The following is a 19,786-nucleotide window of genomic DNA, read 5'->3' on the forward strand; positions in this document are numbered from 1 at the left end:
CAAGCCATTGATGAATTCATTATTAGTCACGCACCAGGCCAGATAGATAGAACATTCGGCGTTAGCCCGGGAAGACCATACATGTTGGGCACGCATCCCATAACTGTAACAGAAGACAAAATACAAATAGCTGATAGACAGTTTGACCGAACACCAGGCTTAATGAATCTTATTTTCCTAAGACCAACTAAAAAACCTATAAATTATTCAGTTAGTGATAAGGACACGTACCGTCAAATACTACACATGACTGGTGTACACAAGATCACCAAAAGCCTAACTAACAGGAAGTATAAAACCATTATAACACCAATACTTGAAGACCAAAACAACAACAACTGTGCCAGCTGCGGAGATGGTATTGACATTGGTCTTAATCGAGTCCCTCAGTATATATATTATGACGACCCCAACGAACTAATAGATCGACTACGTCTGCTCATGGCATCAGCTGCTGCAGGTAATACAGCTCATTCGAATGAAGTTATCTCCATAATCTCTGAGCTTCGAGAGAGAGGTATCATCGAATAAGTATGGAGACCGTAGTTCGAGAACTACACAAACCAGCACGCAAAACATACCCGCGCAGGCATGTCATGATTAAAGGGATGGATGACTTGTGGCAAGCTGATCTTGTAGATATGCGACAATATTCACATGAGAATAATGGCTTCAAATACATTTTAATTGTTATTGATACATACTCCAAATTTGCATGGGCAGTACCAGTCAAGACAAAAACCGGACCAAATGTCGCTGATGCTTTTGAACGCTTGCTACAGATAGGAACCAATCGATGCCCGGACAATCTCCAAACCGATCATGGTGGTGAGTTCTACAATAGGTACTTCAAGACAGTGATGCAGCGGTATGGAATACATCACTACTCGACATTCACTCACCTGAAGGCAAGTATCGTAGAGCGCTTGAACAGAACAATAAAAGGCAGAATGTGGATGCGGTTTAACCTTCGTGGCTCATACAAATGGACAGATATCCTCCCAGAAATAATTGCTAAATATAATAGAACCAAACATAGCACAATAAAAATGCGACCAATTGATGTTCGTGATAACACACTCATGGATACGGTATACTTTCACATTAAGATACTGGATCCACGCAAACAGAAATTTAATGTAGGTGATTTGGTGCGTATCTCAAAACACAAGACCGCATTTGAGAAATCATACCTACCGAACTGGTCAACTGAGATATTTACAGTTTCAAATGTGCAGCGAACGAATCCTAGAACTTATTTATTGAAAGACAGTAAAGGTGAAGAAATTGCAGGCTCCTTCTACACTGAGGAGATGCAGAAGAGCTCACAACCAGATCTTTTTCTCGTGGAGAGAGTCATAAGACGACTTGGAAATAAAGCCCTAGTCAAATGGCTTGGTTTTCCTGCTACACAAAACAGTTCGATTGATGCCAGGGATTTGCTATATAATGAACATTCATCGTCCACAACCACCACAGTAGCCTGACATGCGCGATCGAGGGCACATTAGAGGAGGCGGTGGTGTTCTGGACAAACTACCTTTGGAATTACACATCCCGGGGTATAACTACTGCGGACCTGGGACAAAGCTTCAGAAACGCTTGGCGCGAGGTGATAAGGGAGTGAATCTGCTTGACGAAGTGTGCATGGAACACGACATAGCATACGAAGCAAATAAAGATCTACCAAGTCGTCACATTGCAGATAGGATTTTAGCTGATAAAGCTAAGGCGATACGGAAAAGAAAAGATATTGGTATAGGTCAACGCATCGCGGCATTCGCAGTTGATAAAACCATGCGCGGAAAAATCAAGTTAGGATTAGGAGTGATGAATTTCAAGCGCGTTATGAACGCTGCTCGTCGCGCACTAAACATGAAGAACAAGAAGGGTTGTTTGAAGAAATGTATCCTGACAGCGATGTATGCAGCTAAAAACGCAATGAAGGACAAAGAATCACCGACGAGAAGATCCGTTAAAGCACCTCGCATTCTACCAATATCCAAGACATCCGGCGGTTTTATTCCTTTTCTCATCCCAGCCCTCTCCGCGCTCTCAGCGGTAGGTTCGCTCGCCGGTGGGGCTGCAGCTATCGCTCGAACAGTCAAGAATGCGCAAAACTCGCAAACCCAGTTAGAAGAGGCGAGAAGACATAACCGCATGATGGAAGCAGCAGTCATTGGAAAAGGCCTATACTTGAAACCGTACAAGAAGGGTCTTGGTCTATTCATAAATAAAAAAAAGCCCAATAGCGGTCCTACCAGATCGACCACTCACAAATACAGACCTTCTTAAGTTTGTTAGACATAAATTCAAGATACCAAGATTCCGTGGTGTGTTTATGAGGGATACATTACCTAAGACTATGTGGAAAACTGGTGAATGCGGTATTGTGAATTTAGATGTCGGAGGTCCTGGCACCCACTGGGTGGCGTACGTTATGAAAGACGCTGGGGTAGTCTACTATTTCGACTCCTTTCGTGACCTGCAACCACCCGAAGAATTACAGCAATACTTCACTCACAGAAGACATGTGCTATACAATTATCAACGGTATCAGGACTTTAATACATACCTCTGCGGGCATCTTTGCATCATCTTTCTCTTGACGTTCACAAAGAAGAAGAATAAGAACAAGAACTAACGTATATAAGCAGGATGTTTAAACCTTCATTCATCAGTTGACGTTCAGATGCAATGTCGTACACTTTGACGTTGAAAGGACGGTCATCTGTATTGCGTGCAAATTACTTCCCACCAATTGATTTGAGTGCAGGTCAATGGAGTGTTGCATTGATTGGACTGGAGACGTACAACAGCATCCCGAATATCACCAACACTAACAATAAACTGCATCTCGATATTAATGGTGAAAAAGATATTCTTGAAATAGAATCTGGTGCATACGATATTGACGATTTAAACGAACTCTTAAAACAGTCTGGAAAAGGTATTGAACTACGTGCAAACATCAATACACTTAAATCTGAAATAAGGACTCTAAATGCAACGATTGACTTTAGCCAGAAACATTCAATAGGACCCCTGCTTGGATTCACAAAAGGGCAGATTTTGAAGAAAGATCCAACTAAATTTTACAAGTCCAATCAGTCTGTGGATATACTCCCAGTCAGCACAATACGTGTCGAGTGTAACATTGCTACGAATTCCTATCTCAACGATACTCTCATTCACACTATTTACGGATTCTTCCCCTCAGTTGCAGCGGGGTATAAGATTGTTGAGACACCTGCCAATGCAATATACCTTCCAGTGACTGCTCAGACATTGGGCTATTTGGAGCTGCGTATTGTGGATCAGAATAATAAACTTGTCGACTTTCGCGGTGAGGAAATCATTATACGATTACATCTAAAACAAGATGGGCTTGCGATATAAAACAAGTGCACGCAATACACAGCGCGCCACTTCGCTACTGAACAGCAAACTGATAACACCTGTGAACTACGAATTTCTTAAATCAGTTGGTCTCAAACCCTGCAATGACGTCATCACTCAATATAACCAATCCAGTAGAGTATGATGACAGAATTATACGTCAAGAATACTTCTCTCATAAATCTTACGCTTCAACCACGTTTAACAAGAATGATGAAATCAGGATTGTCATACAGCACCAGGACACACTCACTGTTCCGTGCAAGAGTTTCATATATCTCGAAGGGTCATTCAAGAAAACTGATGGCACCGATACAGTGGGGTCAAAGCTGACACGCAACGCATTGGCATTCCTCTTCCAAGAGATTCGCTATGAACTGAATGGTTCTGAGATTGATCGTACATGCAATGTTGGTCTAACATCGACCCTTAAAACATACGTCTCGGCATCACCAGCAGATCTGCACAGTTTAGAAAATGCTGGATGGTTCATAGACGATGCGGAGGGTAGAACACCCCAGGAGTACAAGCGATTTACTGCATGCATACCTCTAAAAATACTTATGGGATATTTTGAGGATATGAGACAGATTATTATGAACGCTAAACAGGAACTTATTCTCGTGCGGAGTGCGACAGACAATAACTCGTACATTCAAGGAGCTCAAGAAGAGAATACGATCACAATCAACAAATTAATATGGAAAATGCCTCACGTCAGTGTATCCGACGAGGAACGATTGAAGCTTTTGAAAGTGTTGAATTCAGGTACATTTCTGTCACTGACCTTCCGCTCATGGGAGATCTTTGAGTATCCAGTGTTACCGACCGCGAGCAGACAAACATGGGCTATTAAGACCTCCAGTCATATCGAGAAACCCAGATTCATTATACTTGCGTTTCAGACTGATAGAAGAGCAAATACATCAAACGATTCCATCGTGTTCGATAACTGCAAGTTAACTAATGCCAAAGTCTACCTCAATTCAGAATTCTACCCATATGACAATCTACATCTGCAATGGAATGAAAATGTATACAGCCTCGCGTATGACATTGTTGCAAGGTTTCGTCCTTCTTACTATGAAATTGCTGAAGGAGAGGGAGGGGGGTGTCTACTGAGTCCTCGTAAGTTCAAAGAGCTTTCACCGATCATTGTAATAGACTGCTGTAAACAGAATGAGATAATTAAGTCTGGACCTATAGACGTTCGAATTGAATTTGAATCATCGACAAATTTCCCAGAACACACCGCTGCATATGCATTAGTCTTACACGACAGAATAATCAATTACTCTCCGCTCACAGGTGTTGTGCAACGAGCTGTATAAATGAAAATATGCTGTCCTGTGCATTGATCATTTGACGATGGCAACTCAGCCTGTGAAGATCATTGCAGATGTTCAAGGATTCCATGATGGAGAGCGAAGACAGTTCGTATTTAAACAAGTTGCTTTTGTGGCCTACACACAAGACGCAGGAATAATTGAAACCTTCTCCACAAATATTCGATCACCAAGACCGTTCACGCAAGTGAAATCTTGTAAAACACGGACCAGTGCATTGTGGTTAACTAATTTTTATCATGGAATTCACTGGGATGATCCCGGCATACCCTATAAAGATGTGGTGATCGCACTTAAATTATTCGATCACAAGGACACCATCGTTTACGTGAAGGGAAAGGACAAAACCTCCTGGATGCGTCAAATATTTAAATTTGCATCTATTCAAGACCTTGAATGGTACGGATGTCCATCCATCCATCGACTGAAGAACGATTACCAAAAAAGTGCTTTTGTATCTGCATATGAGAATGTAAAATTACTTTTCACTTTTATTAGAAATAAATAATAATTTATTAGATTGAGTGTTTTTTCTTTCTATGACATCCAACGTCCCTAGTATTGTAAGTTTATTCTTTTTATATTGTATATGAAGGGAACTGTCCGAGAGAGACACATACCCCGGCCTTTGACGTGGAATGAGCCTACTGTCATAGTTAGGCGCGGATGCGTCAGATGCCGATCTCGCGGCCTCCATCGAAATCGACAGACACGCGCAGCCGCTGACGCTTGGTAGGGGGTTGCACCAGTTGCCGGCCTCGCGGCCGCTGTGGAAAGCGATGCGTCAGATTACGATCTCTAAAGTATCTGTTGACGTAGGACTGTAAGAGATAGCGCTGCAGTGGGCTGTGTGTGTTCGTGACAACTAGCAGAAGTCCGGCACTTGTGATTAAAAGCAGGAAACCTTATAACTTTATGCAGTGCGATGTGGCTGTATGTACGTATTCTGCATACACACATAAATAAATTTATAATATTTTTAATAAAAAGAATAATCATTATTAGGGTATCAAATAATAACAACATTTTTTTAGAAGGAAATAACTGAGTTTATTATTGAATTCAGAATTTAACATTTTTCACATTATATATAAATATGAGTTTACAGATATAAGATTGGTTTTTAACCAAAAATCCGCTAGAACAAGCAATTGCACATATAGAAAGAATTTAATTAGTGGAACTCATACACTTAAAAACTAGTTCTGACTGGGTGGCTAGCGGTAGGTGAAACTTACAAACTAAAATCTAAGCTGTATAATGACTAGAAGTGATGCATATATTACGTGAGAAAATTTTATTATTATTTTTTTTGTTCATACAGAAGTTAATTGGCTAAATTTATAGCCTTTTCATATATATATATATATATATATATATATATATATATATATATATATATATATATATATATATGTATATAAAAATGGTCAGCAATATGTAGATATAAAGACTATTTTATTTATTATGATTTTCTTTGAAAAAATAATGATTATATTTACATACACACACACTTAACAGAAGTTCGCGCTCATTCGCACTATCAGACATGCATGGAAGCACGCAAACTGATACACGCAACAAAACACTCTCATCAACTATTTACACTATGATAAAAGAGCCATACTATTTCCACGCATAGCCCACATTCGTAACATTCACACGCTCATTCCCTCTCTATCACTCAACCAGAGTACACCACCCCTACTTTCGTTTCAAGTAAATAGTGTGAATATGGGAGGGTTCCCACCTCATCCTCACAAATGACTCTTTTATCGTCATGAGGAGACAGTCCGACTTTAGACTGCAGCACAGTGTACACCTCGTGAGCTCGTGATCGAATGCTAGTTTGTTGAACCATGTGTGGATGAGCGCCTTCAACGCTACGACCGTACAGGCACTGCAAATAGTCCTCGACCGTAAGCGCACGAGACGCGATCCGTCCAACACCCTTTGCCCGTCTCAGAGTGCTCCCGTCTACTGTGCGATATGCATACATTTTCGATATCAGTCCCACAAACTCTACAATTGGTAAACCATTCGACTCGTCTTTCATGAGACCGATAACCTTCTTGTTCTGTGGAACAATACCATAAGGATTATTGACCTCATAAGAAGAGGTGTCGAATTCTTTAACATTGCACCTAATTACTTCATATGGATCACAGTTCTTGATCCAGTAGATAAAGCTGTCTGTATCCATATAAAGTAATTTTGGATCTACGAAATGAGGTTTCGCAAACTCATAGTGGAATCGGTACATGTAGAATTTGGAGATATCGAGTGTACACATCCCCAAATAGATGGGTTTCATAAACTCTACTGCAGTCTTCGACATCTCCACAGCAACAAAGTTTTCATTGAAGATGGTGGCACGCTTAAAATTTGGCATGGCTATACATTTTCTCACGCCGTAACGCCCTTCCCATGCGGTTCTAATAACAATATCGCGTTCATTTCTTACATTTTGCATAGTTTTCCCGAAAATGGAATTATTCATTAATTTATAAAAGTCTTTTTCAAAATCATTACTCGCGACCGCCTTCTTTTCGGTATTTAGTTCAAATATACTCCTTCAACCAGGACGATTGCTTGAAGGAGATTGCCCGGGTGATTTTAATGAGCTCCATTCCTAATCTGAGACACTGCTGGAGGTTACGATAATGAATAATATACCTCTGCTTATCCCCAACAGTGGCCATCAGTTTAGGGATGGTGCTTCCTCGTGGAATTTGTTGCTCTGGACATAACGGCAAGTCGCTTGTCTCTCCATGCAAATTATTAGGGTACGCGATGTCTGCCTCAAGCACATACCCTACATCAGAATCGGCCGCAAGACCCATTATCTGTCCACCTAATCCCTTCAATTCGTCTTCAGGCACCCATTGGAACCCGGCAACCGGCAGCGGTTGCTTCATAGCATGCCCATATAAATTGTTAACATCTAAGTACAAAATGTAACGAGAATCAAGGGATGCGTTGTACTCGACACCCATCCGCGGATTATTTGCCCTGGCGTGTCTGTGAACACATTGACAAAGTCCACCGCGGATCCCTCGCTCAAAAAATAGAAGCATTGAAGCATCAGTCAAAAGTTCAATGTTGCAATCCGTTTTTTTGAGCATAGCGTCCCAGGACAACCCAGGTGCCGTGAAATAAAAGGCAGGGTCCAGAGAGTACGTGGTCATACATACACTCCGGAACTTTTCGAAAACATCTGCAAGCAAACGAACGTCCGTGTCCATGTATAACCTTGCATATTCTCCCAAATTGGGGATGTTGAATTCCTGCCAGACATTAACGGCATGCTCATAATCAGTGATAGTTATGGTATCGCCAGTGAGAGTACTGGTAAAAGAAGTTATGTCGGGAAGCCTGGTTTCATTGAGTTTTGCCATACTATCAAGATACTCGTACGGGAAAACTCTTTTCCTCGTCGCAAGTTGAAACTTTTCCTCATCGGTAAATGCAGATCGAGTGATATGCATATCATTCCGAGGTAAAGTCTCAACCAGTTTCTGAAGCGAAGTTTGCATAAATCGTAGAGAGTAAAGAAAGCGGAGCGTAATTTTCGGCGTCGTTCGTTTTGAAAAAGAAATGTACTTTTCAACACTTTCGGGCAGGATATTGACCTGATCATTCTTCATACCGAACTTAGCCAAGTGCTCAACGAGAAAATGAGCGTCATACCCGCTCAGATTATGAAAAAAGACGGGTATGTGTGTAGGTAACTGATACTTCAAGTTGCATGCATTGTGGGCTGCACCACGGAACTTACCCGTAAGATGACAATGGTCTCTACGAGGAGTCTCCGCTTTTCTATCTAAGACCAGCCCGCAAATATGACAATTAACAGCCTTTTCATACAAGTCATCATTTTCCTTTGATTTGGTCATGGGAATATTGATGCTGTAGAGCTTGTGAACTTGCCAAGAAAGTTTTTCAAGCTCTGTGAGAAGCCAAACCGCCGGGTCGTTCCCTACATAAGACTGATAGCTATTGTTGTTGTTGTTGTGGTCTTCAGTCCTGAGACTGGTTTTATGCAGCTCTCCATGCTACTCTATCCTGTGCAAGCTTCTTCATCTCCCAGTACCTACTGACCTACTGCAACCTACATCCTTCTGAATCTGCTTAGAGTATTGATCTCTTGGTCTCCCTCTACGATTTTTACCCTCCACGCTGCCCTCCAATGCTAAATTTGTGATCCCTTGATGCCTCAAAACATGTCCTACCAACCGATCCCTTCTTCTAGTTAAGTTGTGCCACAAACTTCTCTTCTCCCCAATCCTATTCAATACCTCCTCATTAGTTATGTGATCTACCCACCTTATCTTCAGCATTCTTCTGTAGCACCACATTTCGAAAGCTTCTATTCTCTTCTTGTCCAAACTGGTTATCGTCCATGTTTCACTTCCATACATGGCTACACTCCATACAAATACCTTCAGAAACGACTTCCTGACACTTAAATCTATACTCGATGTTAACAAATTTCTCTTCTTCAGAAACGATTTCCTTGCCATTGCCAGTCCACATTTTATATCCTCTCTACTTCGACCATCATCAGTTATTTTACTCCCTAAATAGCAAAACTCCTTTACTACTTTAAGTGTCTCATTTCCTAATCTAATTCCCTCAGCATCCCCCGATTTAATTTGACTACATTCCATTATCTTCGTTTTGCTTTTGTTGATGTTCATCTTATATCCCCCTTTCAAGACGCTGTCCATTCCGTTCAACTGCTCTTCCAAGTCCTTTGCTGTCTCTGACAGAATTACAATGTCATCGGCGAACCTCAAAGTTTTTACTTCTTCTCCATGGATTTTAATACCTACTCCGAATTTTTCTTTTGTTTCTTTTACTGCTTGCTCAATATACAGATTGAATAACATCGGGGAGAGGCTACAACCCTGTCTCACTCCTTTCCCAACCACTGCTTCCCTTTGATGCCCCTCGACTCTTATAACTGCCATCTGGTTTCTGTACAAATTGTAAATAGCCTTTCGCTCCCTGTATTTTACCCCTGCCACCTTCAGAATTTGAAAGAGTGTATTCCAGTTAACGTTGTCAAAAGCTTTCTCTAAGTCTACAAATGCTAGAAACGTAGGTTTGCCTTTTCTTAATCTTTCTTCTAAGATAAGTCGTAAGGTTAGTATTGCCTCACGTGTTCCAATATTTCTACGGAATCCAAACTGATCTTCCCCGAGGTCCACTTCTACCAGTTTTCCAATTCGTCTGTAAAGAATTCGCGTTAGTATTTTGCAGCTGTGACTTATTAAACTGATAGTTCGGTAATTTTCACATCTGTCAACACCTGCTTTCTTTGGGATTGGAATTATTATATTCTTCTTGAAGTCTGTGGGTATTTCGCCTGTCTCATACATCTTGCTCACCAGATGGTAGAGTTTTGTCATGACTGGCTCTCCCAAGGCCATCAGTAGTTCTAATGGAATGTTGTCTACTCCCGGGGCCTTGTTTCGACTCAGGGCTTTCAGTGCTCTGTCAAACTCTTCACGCAGTATCTTATCTCCCATTTCATCTTCATCTACATCCTCTTCCATTTCCATAATATTGTCCTCAAGTACATCGCCCTTATATAAACCCTCTATATACTCCTTCCACCTTTCTGCCTTCCCTTCTTTGCTTAGAACTGGGTTGCCATCTGAGCTCTTGATATTCATACAAGTGGTTCTCTTCTCTCCAAAGGTCTCTTTAATTTTCCTGTAGGCAGTATCTATCTTACCCCTAGTGAGACAAGCCTCTACATCCTTACATTTGTCCTCTAGCCATCCCTGCTTAGCCATTTTGCACTTCCTGTCGATCTCATTTTTGAGACGTTTGTATTCCTTTTTGCCTGCTTCATTTACTGCATTTTTAAATTTTTTCCTTTCATCAATTAAATTCTATATTTCTTCTGTTACCCAAGGATTTCTATTAGCCCTCGTCTTTTTACCTACTTGATCCTCTGCTGCCTTCACTACTTCATCCCTCAGAGCTACCCATTCTTCTTCTACTGTATTTCTTTCCCCCATTCCTGTCAATTGTTCCCTTATGCTTTCCCTGAAACTCTGTACAACCTCTGGTTTAGTCAGTTTATCCAGGTCCCATCTCCTTAAATTCCTGCCTTTTTGCAGTTTCTTCAGTTTCAATCTGCAGTTCATAACCAATATATTGTGGTCAGAATCCACATCTGCCCCTGGAAATGTCTTACAATTTAAAACCTGGTTCCTAAATCTCTGTCTTACCATTATGTAATCTATCTGATACCTTTTAGTATCTCCAGGATTCTTCCAGGTATACAACCTTCTTTCATGATTCTTGAACCAAGTGTTAGCTATGATTAAGTTATGCTCTGTGCAAAATTCTACAAGGCGGCTTCCTCTTTCATTTCTTCCCCCCAATCCATATTCACCTACTATGTTTCCTTCTCTCCCTTTTCCTACTGACGAATTCCTGTCACCCATGACTATTAAATTTTCGTCTCCCTTCACTACCTGAATAATTTCTTTTATCTCGTCGTACATTTCATCAATTTCTTCATCATCTGCAGAGCTAGTTGGCATATAAACTTGTACTACTGTAGTAGGCATGGGCTTTGTGTCTATCTTGGCCACAATAATGCGTTCACTATGCTGTTTGTAGTAGCTAACCCGCACTCCTATTTTTTATTCATTATTAAACCTACTCCTGCATTACCCCTATTTGATTTTGTATTTATAACCCTGTAATCACCTGACCAAAAGTCTTGTTCCTCCTGCCACCGAACTTCACTAATTCCCACTATATCTAACTGCAACCTATCCATTTCCCTTTTTAAATTTTCTAACCTACCTGCCCGATTAAGGGATCTGACATTCCACGCTCCGATCCATAGAATGCCAGTTTTCTTTCTCCTGATAACGACGCCCTCTTGAGTAGTCCCCGCCCGGAGATCCGAATGGGGGACTATTTTACCTCCGGAATATTTTACCCAAGAGGACGCCATCATCATTTAATCATACAGTAAAGCTGCATGCCCTCGGGAAAAATTAGCTATTAAGTTTACAATCATATGCGCATACAACTTGGAACGCAGCCGCATAAGGTACGTGTTTTTGTGTGAAGGTTGTGTGTGAGGCTAAGGGGTTCCCTTCACAACGAGTAATAGGAGCCAGCAAGCATTCAAAATCAGCGTACACAACAAAAGGACAACGCTGCTGGTGGTGAGCATTTTTAAATTTAATGAAGTTATTTTCCTCAGTGGGCATAACAACACGTACCAGGTCCTTGCATGCACAATCTAATAGATGTGTTGCTAATAACTCTTGAGATGAAAAATAATTCAAACACCTTATACAAATATGTTGTTTATGATCATTTTTACTTAACTGGGAGGAAATGAGTCGGGACATGTCTTTGATCCAGACGTAGTGATAATTATCACGTTCGGAGAAGAGCAGCATGTTGACATGCAACTCTCGCTCACCTGCAAATTTTGAGAAATGGAGGGGGCCTACTACTGTATGCTTGTTCTGCTCATCTGACTTGCTTTTCTTCTCCAGGCCATAAACGTGGACCGATATTGCGGTATTCTGAGCCTCAAACTTAGGTATGTCATGGATTCTTAAAGGGAACTCTATTCCGTCAAAGTTATACTGTCTCTTAATATCTTTGACTTTGTAACTGCTGGGACGCTCGGGATGATGTTTGTAATTGTAATTTCTCTCGCAAGCCAGGACTGACCATGCAAAACACGTATTATCATACTTACTTTGAACATTAATGCATGCTTGCTTTTTCTCAATATCTATAGGGAGTTTAATATAACTGGACCCTCCATTCATTGGATCATAGACATGTATATGGATGTCGAGGTGTGGTATACTGCTGAGCGCTTTAGCGGATCCTCGTACTTCCATCTCGGAAAATCGGGCCATAATAGCGCTCAAGGTGGATTCTCGATACCACTCAGCAATCGATGTGCTCCGAGAAATAACGCCATTGTCACCCCATATATAATGCAGAGTAGCCGTCTCCGCGTCACCTTGATGTTTAGGGGGGTGACTCAGTTCACAGCATAACACAGCACTGCATTTAAAGGCGTTAAATTCCGGATCTTCTAAGAGTTTGAGGAGCTCGGTCTCCAAGACGGGGAGGCACGCCTCCAAAAATCTTACAGGATCGCGATACCTCCCGCCTGGATTCTCAATTCTGGTGAAAGAGATTCGCCCCTCAAACGCTCTAGCAACTGCTGAGTATTCTAAGGGAGTCATTACGCCGTTATTCTGATCGAATTCGTTATCGATAGGACGGGGGAGAGAACTACCGCTAGCCATAAGGAAATTACTATTATTACTGTTGCTACAACTAGGAGTCCACCCGATAGATGAATGGGCTGGTGATGGGTGATCGTAATCATCATCATTTGCGGGGAGAGGTATACGTCTCGGAACGCATACCTTGCGTGGGCGGCGGCGGCGAGCTGCTGCTTCTAGAGGAGGAGGGGGTGACAGCCGGTTTGAAGGGCCAGGCTGTGGCGACGGCGGACGGGCTGCGCAGCCAAACGGTTGCGACAGCGCTGGGGGAGGAGCTGGCGCGTGTTCTGCATCCGTCTCCCGCGAAGCCCTTATAGGGGCTACGCAAGGCGCGGCGTGTTTTTGCGGTTCGGTGCGCCCGAGTCCCGCCCCCGCAACCACCGCTCTAGGAACACGGCCTACGCCGTGTAATATACCTGTAAGATAAATAAGGGAAAAATTAAATTAGTGATTTATATTTAAAAGAGCGATAAATAATAACAATAAGAGTAGATAATGGTGGTTATGTGAAGGAATGTTAATGTTCAAAATTATTCACCTTCTCCGCTCTAACTCCATGGTTTGTGCAACTCATTGCCAAAATCAAGTAGATCCTCAAACCACTCAGGTAGGTTGATCTCCTCCTCAAACAGGTCAGGCAGGTTGGTCTCCTCCTCCTCTAAAGACTGAGTGTCCTGTGTGGCGGGCACCGTTTGAACGCTACCGCCGCCTCCTTGAACGTTTTGGGTGGTTGAACCGAATGCTGAATTAGGCGCATCTACAAAGAAAAGACCGGCTTATGAGGACTAAATGTATACAATCAGGAAACGGGTATATATTAGATGAAATTATTTAAGTTTAAGAAGTATGATTGTATTATAAATGTACTTACATTCGAGCTGCGCTTGAGCCCTTTCCATCTCGATCTGATTGTCTAGATCAGCCGTGATTTGCTGGAAGAAATCTAGAAAGATGGAGAAGACTGAATATAATATCGCATATGGAAAGGGAAGTGTGCTTTCAGTTAAGTGATAGAGAAATAAGCGGACCAGCAAATTTAAAAAAAAAAGGAAAGAAATGAAATATTTACAAAGAGCACTGCACAACGAATATAACAGATACACAACACGTGGAAGCTCTATCTTTATAGCGGATACGGTAAATTAATTATAACACATACAACATGTGGAAAGTCATTCTTTACATAGAGATGTCCAAAACGGATATAAGACTTAACACATACACAAACATAGAATCCGTTAAAAGACTTAGTAAACTTTACAGAGAGATATCGAAAACGGGTATAACACGTAAAATACAACACGTGGATGAACAATATTTATAGAGAGCAGTACAAAACAAATGTAACACTTAAAATAAAAGATTCAGACACCCAAGTTAGAGGTAAAAAAAAAGGCGTGGATAAGCAATTTTTATAGAGAGAGAGATTCAAAAGGGTAAAAAACGTAAACCGGAACACACACAGAACAAGTGGAGGAGCGATCTTTATAGAGAGCATTATAAAAGATATGTAGCACTCATACACAGAGTTAAAGGGTGTAGATATCAGAATACTGAAAATGTACTTACCAGGGAATGGAACTTCATCCACATGAGCACGTTTGCTGCTGCTGCTGTCACTGGCAGTTCGTGATCGTTTCATTTTTACACGTTTAATTACGAAGACGTGACAAGTATTGGATGAATGAAGTATACGAGCAGTGTGAGAGTGAGATAGGTCGTGCATTGATTTATATAGGTCCTGCCTAGCGCGTGTATGTATGCGCGGGGTTGCGACATAGAGAGAGATGGCGCTAACTCTCTCTATGTCACAACCCGCTACGGTAATAAAGACTAGAGAGTCAACACGTGCCGGATACACTGCGTGCGACCTTATTGTTGTCGACTAACGATGCTTTGGAATGGTGACGGTGTTATGAAAACATTTCATAATGACTCTGACGTCATGGCCGCCATCATGGATAACGGTATTTTGGAATGGGACTGGCCTTGTTACAATACTCAGACTGAATAACATTTGGTGTAGGCTACAACACTGCCTCACTCCTTTCTCAACTACATTACCCCTTTCACGCCCTTCGACTCTTGTAACTGCAGTGTGGTTTCTATATAAGTTATAGATAATTTTTTGCTTCATATATTTCCCCTTCGGTACCTTCAAAATTACGAAGAGTCTACCGAGTCAGCATCGTTAGAAGCGTTCTCTGAATCTGCAGATACGAGGAGAGTTCAATAAATAATGTCTACAGAGAACTGACAATGAACAAAAGCACGGTGAGTCGGGCGAGGGGGTGTGTCGTCATTGCAACGAGGTCGCGCAAATCTCTCCGGTCTACCGTATGACGGCCTGCCGCACACAAGTGTGACTCTTGCAATGTTGGAATGTGCCACGAAAATGCAAGCGAACTTCTCCTTCTACATGACAACGCAAGGCCTCACACAAGTCTGCGCACCCGAGAGGTACTCAAAAAACTTCACTGGACGGTTCTCCCTCATCCACCCTATAGCCGATCTCGTACCTACCGCCTTCCATCTGTTTGGCCCAATGAAGGATACACTCCGCGGGAAGCAGTACGTGGATAGTGGGGAGGTTATTGATGCAGCGAGACGTTGGCTCCGACGTCGACCAGTAGAGTGGTACCATGAGGGCATAACAGCCTCCACCCCCCCCCCACCCCCCACCCTCCAGTAAGGTGGCGTAAGGCCGGCGCATGGAACGGAGGTGACGTTGAAATTAGGGTTTTGTAGCCAAAAGAGTGGGGGAATAACGTGGTGTTATTGGAATACTGAATTAAACCAATCTGTATTCAGAAAAAAAGTGTTACGCCACTCATTGAACGCCTCTTGTTCTAAAAACGTAGATTAACCTTTCTTCGATAAATCTAAGATAAGTCGCAGGATAAGTATAGCTTTATGTGTTCCTACACTTCTTCCGAGCCCAAACCGTTCTTCCCTCTTGTCGGCTTCTACAAGTTTTTCAATACTTCTGCCAATAACTCGAGTCGGTATTTTGCAGCCACACTTATCGAAGTAACGGCTCGGTAATATTCACACATGTGAGCACCCACCCTGTTTGCAATCGGAATTATTACATTCCTCTTGAATTTTAAGGGCATTGCGCCTGTCTTACATATATGTAGCGCACCGTGTGGAAAACTTTTTTCATGGCTCGCTTTCCCAAGGGTCTCAATATTTCTGACACAATATCGTCTATTCCAGGGGTCTGATTTCAGCTTATGCCTTTCAGCACTATTCACACTAATTGCAGTATCGCATCTCTCATCTCGTCTTCATTTATTCCCACTTTCCTTTCTATAAAATTGTCTGTAAGTTCAGTCCCCTTCTACAGCTTTTGGTATTCATACTTGTGTGTCTCTTTTCTCTAAAGGTCTCTAATAGTCCTATAAGCGAAATCTATGATCCCTTGCCACTCTCGCCCCCCTCTCCCTCCCCCCCCCCCCCAAAAAGTAAGGAAGATTAGAGTTAAATCTCGATGAGATCGAGGCCATTAGATACAGGCACAAGCTCGGACAGGTAAAGGATGGGGGAGGACATCGTCCACGCTCTTTCAAAGGAACCATCACAGCATTTGCCTGGAGCGATTAAGGGGAATCACGGAAAACCGATATCTCGATCGTCGGTCGCGGATTCTAACCGTCTTCTTGCCGAATGCGAATTCAGTGTGCCAACCAGTGTGCCAACTCACTCAGTCTATCATTGCCATAGCCATACGTACTTCTTTAGCTTTGCATATAGCCATTTCAGTTCTGTCATTTTGTACCCCCCATTAATATCGGTTTTTAGGCACCTATATTTACTTTTGCCTGTATTTCCTTTTCTGTTATCAAAGAATATCTAATGAAACTTGCCTTTTGACTACTGGCATCTGTTCTACCTTCACATTTTCATGTCTCAAAGCAATCCAATCACCCTGCATTGTATTCCCTTCTCCTGTTTCAGTTAATCGTAAGTTACTACTCCCTTTGAAACACGTAACAACTTTTTTTCAATAACAAGGTCTTCTTAATTTTCTTTCTTCTTAATTATACGTTCATAACCAATAACTTAGGGTAAGACTACATCCGCACCTGGAAAAGTTTTGTAGTTTGAAATTTGGTTTTTAATCTGTGTTTTACCATTCTATAATCTATTTGCAACCTTCCAATGTCTCTATGCCATTTTCACGTAGACTTACTTCTTTCATGGTTCTTTAACTAAGTATATAATATGATTAAGTTGTGCTCTTTGCAAAATTTTATCAGGCAGCTTCTCCTTTGAGTCCTTTTCCCCACTTCACGTTCTCCCACCAGTTCTGCTTCAATTAAAATTCCATCTCCCATAACTATACGACTCATTTCTTTTTCTCTTAATCCACCCCCCCCCCCCTCCCCCATCTGCGGAGCCAGTACTCCTAAGTTTACCAACTTACACTACTGTGCTGGGCGTTGAGTTTGTACGAGGGCTATCCACAAAGTACATTACGTTTTGGAATTAAAAATAAATAATTTATTGGAAATTTTTTTTATTATATACAGATGAAAGCCACACTTAAATACTACTTTTCTAAATAGTTGCCATTTAAATTAAGGCACTTATCGTAGCGATGGACGAGCTTTGAAATTCCTTCGTCGTAAAATTCGGCCGCCTGCGCCTTCAACCACGTGGTTACCTCTTCTTTTGGGACAGAAAAGTTGTGATTTTTGTGGATTTCCTGGAAAGAGGCACTATAATAAACTCTCAAAGGTATTGCCAAACTCTGCACAACCTCAGAAGAGCAATACAAAACAAGCGCAGGGGGAAGTTGGGTTCAAAGATCTTGCTAATTCACGACAACGCCCGGGCCCACACGGCAAATGCCACTCGTGAAGTTCTCGAATCTTTTAAGTGGGAGTTGTTTCCTCATCCGCCGTACAGTCCCGACCTGGCACCGAGCGACTTCCACTTATTCCCAGCAATGAAGAAGTGGTTGGCTATGCAGCGTTTTGATCACGACGCACAGCTTCAAGAAGAGGTAACCAACGTGGTTGAAGGCGCAGGCAGCCGAATTTTACGACGAAGGAATTTCAAAGCTCGTCCATCGCTACGGTAAGTGCCTTAATTTAAATGGCAACTATGTAGAAAAGTAGTATTTAAGTGTGGCTTTCATCTGCATATAACAAAAAAATTTTCCAATACTTTATTTATTTTTAATTCCAAAACGTAATGTACTTTGTGGATAGCCCTCGTATATAGGATGTTCCCATAAAAGTGTGAAAAAATGTAAAAGGACATGCAGAATGCTCCATGGAACAATCTGAGGTGGGAAGCCTGGGTTCGGAGAAGCCAGCTAAAGGATATATGGAAGTAAGTTTTGCCTACTGCTTTGTCTAGCATTACTGTTTTCCAGCTTATTTACAACTAACATGTGTAAAAATTTATACGTATTGTGCCGTTTATTTACGTGTCATTCTTTGTTTCCTGCAAGGAAACAAAGAAGACGAACCTAAGTACTAGGAAGTCACGATGCAGGTTCTGTTTACTTTACTTGTCTGTAAGGTGGCTTTGTTGTGTCGTATTTACATTGTCCTATGACAGAACGTGTTGTGAATCAACGACAGATCCATTCATTACTCAGAGCTGTTCAGAGATGTACAGTACAGTAATGGAGCAGTACCAGTACAGTTTCGGAGAACTCACTTGTGTATGGGGAAATATGAGGTTGCATTGCTCACGCTGCCGAAAAGTTATAGAGGGAGCGATTTCCTAATAGGAACCATCCCTCACGACGAGTGTATTTCTCACAATCAACGAATGCAGGAGCTGATTCATTGGAAAGGAGAAACGTGGGACCCGGTTTAGAAGAGGAGGTGATGGAATGTGTTACAGCGGACACCACTACAAGTACTCCTCGTATTGAACGTGAACTCCACGAACAACAATTACATCCATATCACCCACAACGAGTTCATGCAATGCTTGTGACTGACTTTGTACCAAGGGTCGCATTGTGTCAGTGACTGCTTCAACAATGGATTGAGTGACCAGAGGGACTTGGCAACATGACGACCACTCGCACCCCCGGTTTTGAAGAGGAGGTGATGGAATGTGTTACAGCGGACCCCACTACACGTACTCGTCGTATTGCACGTGAAATGGATAATGGCGTGTGGCGAGAACTCCATGAACAACAATTACATACATATCACCCACAACAAGTCCATGCAATGCTTGTGACTGAATCTGCACCAAGGATCGCATTGTGTCAGCGATTGCTTCAACAATGGATTGATCGACCAGATTTCCCTTGATAGTGCTGTGTACTGACGAGGCCTCACTTGATCTTGATGGTATTTCAAACAGCAGGAATGGCCATGTGCGGGATGATGAAAACCCTCACGCTATAGTAGAGACATACCATCAAGCACCTTTTCTGTGAATATCTGGGCCTGCACTGTAGGCGACAAACTCATTGGGCCATATCTTCTACGGCCGTCTGAATGGCCACCTGTACTTGAGGTTCGTGCAAAGAGTTCTACTTCAGTTGTTGGAGAACGTACCCTTGGCTTTTCGTGAGAGGATAACTATACAGCATGATGGTGCAGCGCCTCATTTCAGTGTGGATATCCGCAACCATTTCAGTACTGTATTTCCTGGTCTCTGGATTGGAAGGAGAGGTCCTACTCCATGGCCTGCGAGGTCCCCTGACCCGAATCCCCTTGATTATTTCCTATGGGGATATGTAAAGTCATTGACATACCAGATGCCAGT

The 19,786-nt window shown here is 42.1% G+C and overlaps 1 protein-coding gene across 6 annotated transcripts in view; it reads left to right on the forward strand.

Annotated features, from left to right (window-relative positions):
* The window catches only part of LOC126466082 (UDP-glycosyltransferase UGT5-like), a 171,620-nt gene that overhangs the window by 33,837 nt on the left and 117,997 nt on the right, over positions 1-19,786 (forward strand). The gene's annotated exons all lie outside the window — the stretch shown is intronic.

This window comes from Schistocerca serialis, chromosome 1 (assembly GCF_023864345.2).
Source record: "Schistocerca serialis cubense isolate TAMUIC-IGC-003099 chromosome 1, iqSchSeri2.2, whole genome shotgun sequence".
NCBI lineage: Eukaryota > Metazoa > Arthropoda > Insecta > Orthoptera > Acrididae > Schistocerca > Schistocerca serialis.